At 38.6% G+C, this 8,476-nt stretch overlaps 1 long non-coding RNA gene across 2 annotated transcripts in view; it reads left to right on the forward strand.

Annotated features, from left to right (window-relative positions):
• Positions 1–7,902, forward strand: part of LOC137452055 (uncharacterized) — a 50,946-nt gene extending 43,044 nt beyond the window's left edge. For both annotated transcript variants that reach the window (XR_010989953.1, XR_010989952.1), the window contains exon 4: positions 7,691–7,902. This is a non-coding gene — a long non-coding RNA (uncharacterized lncRNA). The remainder of the gene's footprint in view (positions 1–7,690) is intronic.
• The last annotated feature ends 574 nt before the right edge of the window (positions 7,903–8,476 follow it).

Here is an 8,476-nt window from a genome sequence, read left to right on the forward strand (position 1 = left end):
TTCTTTTATTACTGTTATGGTTTTTGTGAACAATAAAATCATCAAATACTTCTGGGAATAAAAAGGCTCAGAGATTTAGAGAATAACATTCCAGGAATTTTGCCTCAAAAAAAAACAGGTCCTTTATTTTTGTTGGTACATCTGGAGTGCGCACAAGAGAAAACATTGATGCTCTGTCAAATAAAAAGAAACATCTTTCTCATTAGAAGTGTGTTTATCACACTTTCAAATGTCCTACAAATCAATGCCCCTATTTGTCATTGTAATTCAATGTAATAAAAGCTGTCAAAACTACTCACTTTGCTTGCTAGAGACAAATTTGCTGAAGCTTTGCAGCACGAGCCAAATTACATAGCACCAGATCCTCCAGCTTTTATTTCACTCTGCTCCAGGCAGTATTCCTACTGGTTTCTCTGCAATTTTTGCTAGAGTAAGGACTGAAAGTTTCAGTTTTGAACATGTGACCTTTTTTTTTAAATAAAGAGTCACAGAAATCCCATCTACAAAGCACATTGGGGAACTGGAATGATACCGAAATGCCAAGTTTATTTCCTACAAATTATTGCAAAATACAAACTAGTTACATCCTTGATGAAATTCCCTCCAGGTCCATGAGATCACCCTCAGGATTAAACACTGCCTAACCTTTTGCATACAGAGCTCAGAAGCACTGTATTTTGATGCCTACAATGCTTTTGGAGACATTAGTCTGTTCCACTAAAAACAAAGATTATAGAATTTGTCCCTCATGGGAAGAGATTTGATGAAGCAACTTTCTGTTATTACCTTGTCCAGAGACTCTCCAGGACCACTCTGTGTCCTTCTGGCAATAGACAAAACAGATAAAGCTATCACTCAAGGGCAGCCTGGAGTAACGGCTGCATTTTCCATAATTTTAAAAATTACCTTTTGATGCACTAAATAAAGGAAACGTGTTGGAAGCTTTTTGTTGTGAATAGGTAGAGCGGCAGGTCATGCGAGAAGCTGCTGGTGCAGTGGTTAGAGCAAAGGATTAGATTCAGCTGCCTTTTTTAGTCTTCACCACACAGCTGACTTGGCCTGAGATTTGGAGGAGTCTTATGTGGTAAAGTCTATAAACCAGAATCCCTTATCTAACTTGTCTGCAACTGCTTTTCCATATCTGTGAAGATAGTAGAGGTTTATCATGCAAAAAACACTTCTTACACGGTCAGATAAATGCTGCTAAGTATTAGCAGTTGTAATGGTCAGCCAATTTTACCCTTTTTTAGTCTGTGTCTAGAGATTGTTTGATGAATATGTGTTTTATATCTTACATCTTAGCTGTAAATAAACACTTGTCCATGTAGACAATGCAACTTGGTAAGACCATAGAAAATTAAAAACAAGATGAAATCTACTGATGACTGCAGCTCCTCTGACTGGAACCTTTATGGCAGCTGCCTGGACAGACTCCTCCGTGAGTTTTTACTCCAGCAATTATTCCTAACTTGGCATCCAGAAGTCAGCCCTGGCTTCCAACCTGAAAAAAAAAAAAATAGAGTTAGGCTAATGCACACTAGCCTCCTTCAAGCATTCAGGGTATTGTGCATGTGATAAAGGGTTGGATAAAACAGTGGCAAAAGTCTCTTATCTTCCAAGGCTCAGGAAAATAAACCACAAAGGCAATTCAACAAAGTCCTCTTTGTTCCTGAATAGAGCCAACAAAATGAAAGGAATCTGGTGGAAGGGAGAAGGCAAGAAAGAGGTCTGCTGCAGGGAGCAAGTACAGACAGAATCGCTCTTTGCCGGCTCCTCTGACAGAGCAAGTGCATGATTATCACATGAGCCTCACAAAGACTGGAATTAAAGGGGCTGACTCGGCTGTCACATCGCTTAAGCTGCACTGAGGTCAAAGGAGTTTGGACTAACCGAGGTCAAGCCACACACAGCCCAGGAAGCAGGGGGGTCTTTTTCTAAGCAACAATTACTCAGGTTGATAAAAATAGATAAATGGAGCCCATGATGGCTCAAAAAGCTGCCCCTTCATGGCAGATTCCCACAAAGTGAAGTATACAGCCAACAGCATTCTGTAAAGAACAGAACCACAATGAAGGCAGTCAGATGGTCACTAGAAACAAGTGTAAAGGGCAAAACACACAAGAGAGATGACCATCTATGGTACCAGGGGGGGAAATAATAAGTTTGAAATATTGCCACATGAACATGATAAAATCCTAATGCAAATAGGTGTCAGTGACCTGACTGTAGGGGAGCCTGCTATTTGCAGGTCACCACATCTCTTCTATATGTCACTTCCTGAATCATGTTCCCAACAGAGAATTCTTCGTGCAGATTTTCAGTGATGCCAGGGCTACTGAAGAATGTCCCTGTGTTAAAAATAGTACCTATTCTCTCCCATGCCCTTTCAGCTTCTACTTCACACAATTCAGCTTTGGGAGAGGAGCAGTGAGCTCATCTCACCTGGAATATCAAACATCTCCACAGCTTTGATGAACCTTTTGGCGAGCATTGGAAAAGAGAAATGTACACATTGGATATGTAGTCTTCTGCTGGATGTGCCTGGATACATTCTGAGACTTGCACTTGAAAGAAAAGCATCGGTTGTGCTTCATCTCCCTCAGTGTGCAGGTAGAAAAATCAGTGAATGGTTTCACAGAGCCAGAACTATGTTTACCATGTTTACCATCATCATCACTTCTGCATATAACCAAGCTCAGGATGCCAAACAAGTGGGTTTGTTCTTGCACAGCACAGACTAAATAATTGTCTCTGCCCAACAAACTCATACTCATCTTTGTATCCCAATGTGTGAATTGGGATTTTCCATCTTGACATTGTTTGTGGCAACAGTACCAGCGTTTTTAACAACACTTTCTACAAATAAAGCGTGAAAGCATGTATTACCTTCATTCCTCAGATAATAATAATGGGGATTTCTGATAACCAAACTAGATCTATTGTGACACAGACAGAGTGAACGGAGGCAGGTTTTCAAGTATCACTTTGCCACACCGCTCTGTAGGCAGGGAACTCACTACAACAAATTCTGAGAGCAAGATAAAGAATAAAAATTGCAGGACTCCTACAGTATCTTCATAGGTGTGTTCAAGCTGATAGTGCAGGGTGAATCCAATAAAACAAGTACTCAGGTAAGCTCAGACCTCCCTTACAACCTGATAATGATGCTGTGTTTCCCTGCCCTTGAGGAAAGAGCTCTACTGTGGTTTATCAAGTCTCAGAAGGATCTCTCCTGGTCTCTGGCAGGTCTGGGCCAGAAATTAAACCGAAAATTCCAAATGCATTATCTGTGCTTCATCATTTCACAGACTTTAGACTGGAATTGATGTTCAGTGTCCAGTGCTGTAATAGCAGAGAATTGCCTTTTTTATTATTTTCTGCTCTTTTACACTAATTCTACTGAATTTTCCCCTCCCTGTTGCAAAGCTGGAGACAGTGCTGGTGCTGTGTCCCTTAGGTCAGAATCACCCTACAGAAGGGACATGCCAATGTGTAGAGTGGGGGTGTTAGTGTATGTGTTTAGGTTAGGAGAAGCACGACTGTCTCCCCTAATGCTATATTACAGTGTCTTAGAGGAAGCAACACAGAGTGAACCACCAAAGCCTGTACCTTCAGTGTAGTGAAGGGAATGAGTACATCCTCAGACCATGGAATTTGAACTTTCCAATGTAGATGACACTGTGGTGGAAAGGAAGATGAGAAGCAGGCACTCTAATCATGTACAGCCTGGGTAAGGTGAGGAGTTTGTGCTTTGGGACCTGGAATTGTTCAGTCCTGACATCTTGGTAACTATAAGGCTATGATTCACCAAACAGTAGGATTCTCTGTTCAGCATTCTCCACTGAAAATGTTTTTGTTTTCTCTATATTCTTGTATCTCCAATGTGATGGGGAGTAATGCAGATTTCACTTTCAGTGTGTAGTCACCAGCTTCTCATTTCAGCATGTCTTGTTGGTAACATACCCACTCATTGCAATAATGCAGCCTTGGTCCTTCACACCACGGTAAAAAAAATAATCAAGAGTACTTAAACATGGCTTGGCTTGACTGCAGATTTCTACTAAAGGGGAAACCTTAGTAGCTCTGCTTCCCCACATCTAGCCTTGCTTAATACATTATGTTAAGATAAATTATGTTCTTCAGTGTGTAGGATGAAATAAGGGTTGCTTTCATAGCAGGATGAGTTTGTCAGACACTACTTACATTAGAGGGAAAACGTGTGTACCCACAGAAGGACGGATATTGAAAGTATATAACAAAGCTGAACTTGGAAATATATCACTTAGGGCTATGAGTCATGATCTATGTAGCCTCACTTAGTGCAATGTATACCACTTTCTCTAACAGCTCTTAACAGGGACCTTGACAGAACTATTTTTTTCTTCTGAATATGTACTCAAATTCAGTTCTACAGCTTCATTTGCTATTCATTTGCATCCATTTGCTATCCAAAACATCTCTATCCATTGTTCTTTTATTCCAAGTATTCCTTGGCATTGTTTAAGAACTACCAAAGTGTTTAATAGCTGTTTAAAAGTGATAGCCTGTACTACTTAGACTAGACATAAATAGAAGATGACTAAAGGGGTCATTACCTTTACAAGAAAAGTGTTTATGGAGAAGGATTTAAAAGAAACAAGATTACAGATCCAACTGTTCCATCATTATGTTTTAAAAGAGAATACAGTGTGGGTTTACAAAGTTAAGTACAGGTTAAGACTATTCTGAGTTTAATAAAAAGATTAAGGTACTGAGAGAATTTGTGGGTTTCTCAGCCCTTGGAAATGTCAGGCCCCTTCTGGGGCTGCTTAGGTAAGGATCCTCAGCTTTAACATCCCAAGTATTATCACCATTTTGATTGTGATGCTTGGTCACTAAATGATGCTAGTTGTGAAAAAGAGACAATGTGTTTTCCATTCAGATGAAGAAAAGAGGAGGAAAGGTGTAAGACAGAGTGTTTCTGTTCCAGCAAGATTATCCAAGACCTTAAGAAATCAATGAAAATTTTTCCATTTAATTCACTATACTCTGGATCACATCCTTACAGAGCCTCCTTTGTCATCAAGTCCACTGCTTCTTCCCTGCTCTGTTGCTCAATTTGCTTTCTGCTGTTAGGATGTTTTCCCCAAATATTAACAAATCTGTATAATCTTTGGCCTCTAGCTGAGTCTTTCTTCTATGGCATACTGTTGCACTGCATCCATGACTGTATGGTTGAGGGTTCCTCTGGAAATTACTCATAGAAATTAATTGCCTAGTAATACCACAATTGTCAATATGTGTAGGTTGCAGCATCCCCCCTGTGGGCGATTGTAGCAGATCATAAAACCTCATTTCCAGGAAAGTTTCAAAACTTTTATTTTCTAAGGAACATTAATTATCAGAGTTCAGATGACCTGTCCAATTAATCCATCTACTTCCACTCTTTTCTGACTCATCAGACATAGTAGTTTGAAGGCAACTGGCAAGAGATCACTTCAGGCTCCTGGTTTTATGCCCCAGTTTCATATCCATGTCAGCTGAAGTGTTAAAAAATAGTAAGACTTAGAAGCCTAATCCCCAAACCAATGTTTGTATGTGACCATTTCCCCATTGTTAAACTTTTGCAACAGCTGCTTTAGAAGTCTGACATGTAGACATATGCTTTGGCATTCTACAGGCTTCCTCAGACTTACGTCCTCCAGTGCTGCTTGTCAACTTCTCTTTCAAACACAGGCCAGTGAGGGATCATCACAATGGCCAAACCACTCCGGACCTACATGATTGTGAAAACTTTAGTCATGGCTCAATCAGAGTTTTACAGTGATACGTTTTTCACTGACAAATTATATTGTTGAGACCAGAACTTCTTGCAGGTACTTACCAGTTCATAGGATGCTCTTACCTGCAAAATGTTCTCATGCGTAGGATGAGAATTGAAATTCAACAAAGAGCAAGAAAAATATCACCCTCCCAGATAATCATCCTATGATCAAGGCACTGACGGATTGGCACAGGAGTCCAGATTTCAAGTTCCTCTTCCGCAAGACATATGAATGTCGGCACCCTGCATCACAGGCAAACTTTCTGGCCACCAAACTATCAGTTATTCTGAAAAACAGCTTCCTCTGTCTCTCCTGTTGGACCTGTTTCATGTCATATAAATAATTAAACACTAATTGAAACAAGGGCTTGAACTTACGACTGCCCATTGGACTATTGCACTGGTCTTTCTTTCACCAGGCCAGTGAACAGGTAACTATTTGTACAAACTTGGCAAGTGGCAGAATAACAGAGGTAGCTGAAGGGGTCCAAAAAGAAAACAAACCAAACACTTGTAGTAAAGCCATTTAGTAGACTACAAAACACCTGTTCTTCCGTCTTCCAGCTGATTGTGGCAGAACAAGAATTACCATCTGTTCTAGGGGAGGCTTTGTCAAATAATACCAAAGATCAGGCTTACATCCAATTTTTAAGAGGGATAATATTTGAAAGTCACAGTTTTATTTCTTTTTTTTTTTTTTTTTTTTTTTTTTTTTTTTTGTTTTCTGAACAGAAAAGAATATATCCTGTAGTGCACAGTCCTCTAACAAATCATTGTGGTGTTAAGCATCTTGTGCATCATGATGGATTGATTCTAAGTTTCTAAAACCTCTGCCCCAGACCTGAAGGAACTTACTGTTCCAGTTACGAGTAGAGTGATTTGGTCTCTGGTACTCTTCTTAGCTTTGCTGGCTTTTTTCACATGAAGACGTAAGTCTATTACTCATCTATATACTATCTTCTATGAAAAATATGACAATCAGAAAAGTTCAGTGATTAGTGCAAAACTACCATGAAAGATCTTACAAAAAATAAGGCAAGAACTGGTGAAGTTGAATCTTAAGCCTCTTACCTATGCACTAGATAATGTTCTGGTGGTCAAGAACATGTATTTTCACAGTTCTTTGGTAAGGAGCATTGATTAACCCCTTTGATTAGAAACTAAAATCCATGTTTTAGATGGATTCATCTCTCTATAAGCATTATCAAGAAGTTCATATTCATGCATACCATGCAAAGTTCTGCTTTTTTTCTTTAATGTCATATAATACTTCATACTCATGAGCACTTTCATAAATTCAGTGAAGAGTTAACCAACTAAAATATACAAATGTGCGGGAGGTTTTATGAAGAACTACAACTTCAAAAGGAGTTGGTTTAGGAGTCATGACCTTATTTTTTGCAATAACTTATACATCACGAACTTACGTAATTGGCAGCAGATAACATATCACACTCTCAGTTTTATGTCCTTGGTTTGACAACAGTGTCAATTGAAGTATTTGCTAACTGCAGAACTAATGGTGCCTCATAGCCGAAAAAGTTTTCATTCCAAAACTGATGTTTGTACCAAAACACTTCTCCTTTATTGTTCCTTTTTTAAACATTATTAAATTCAGTATCAGAAATGCACAGGGGCATACAAATAATATTGGACACAAAGCAAATCTTAGAAAAACTGAAATACCAGAGAATGAATTTTTTTTTTTCTAACTAAAATATCTTCAGAAACCACAAAAGAACACACATGAAATGGCCTTGGAGCTCTAAATCTTCGTTATCTGTTGAGCAGGAGGAGATGTTAGGATAAATTATTGGGAAATGAATGAGTGGATTTTAAAACACTTCAGCAGAGTAAGTTTGAGTCTACTTTTTCCTTTTACCACAGACTGTATTAAGCAGCAGACAAGAGGCAAGGTTACACTGTTCCTCTATGTTGAAATTGAACATCCGTACCACCCATTGAAAAGGTCAATCCTCCTGGGACACTGGGATCTTCATAAGCTACAGCAGAAAAAAAGCATAAAGCAACAAATCATTATACAAAGGTGAGGAGTTTAAAAGGAACCTTAGTGATTTAAGATCTTAACATTCATTTAAATGCAATGGCAAAGAAGCCTGAATTTTTTGAGTGATCTGAGTGTTAGGAGTGGGACTTGCTTGGGTTTTGGCTGTAAAGTATGTATTTAGCGAGGAGCAGTTTTGTTTCAAAACATTTAATTCACAATAATGTGCAACACAGAGGAAGAGAATGACTGTAATTTTATTAATTTGAAGTTTTCTATTTGACCAAATTACAAATGAATGGCAGAAAACAATCAATCACCATCAGTTTAGCAAGGCATTTGCTACTATGTCTCATCTGAACCTTGATTTAAACTGACGAGAAGAGAAACAGCTGTGTGTTTTGAAATCTGGCTATGAGTAGTTTATGACCAGCAATGTAGATTACTTGGTAGGCATCACTTTTTATTTAACTTTATTGAAAACTTTCAGTATCATATCAGATATGTTTAGTTACATCATGAACTCTGTGATATAGCTAAATGAAGAGAATGTAAAAATAGCAGCCAAGGAAGAGGGGAAAAAATATATTCAATAGCAGGAAGAAGGACAGAAAATTAAAACTGGAAAATTTGAAAATTACATGTATAAGAAAAGGGGACATACATTC

This window comes from Melanerpes formicivorus, unplaced genomic scaffold, assembly GCF_026170545.1.
Source record: "Melanerpes formicivorus ecotype bairdi unplaced genomic scaffold, bMelFor1.0.p_v2 SCAF_48, whole genome shotgun sequence".
Taxonomy (NCBI): domain Eukaryota; kingdom Metazoa; phylum Chordata; class Aves; order Piciformes; family Picidae; genus Melanerpes; species Melanerpes formicivorus.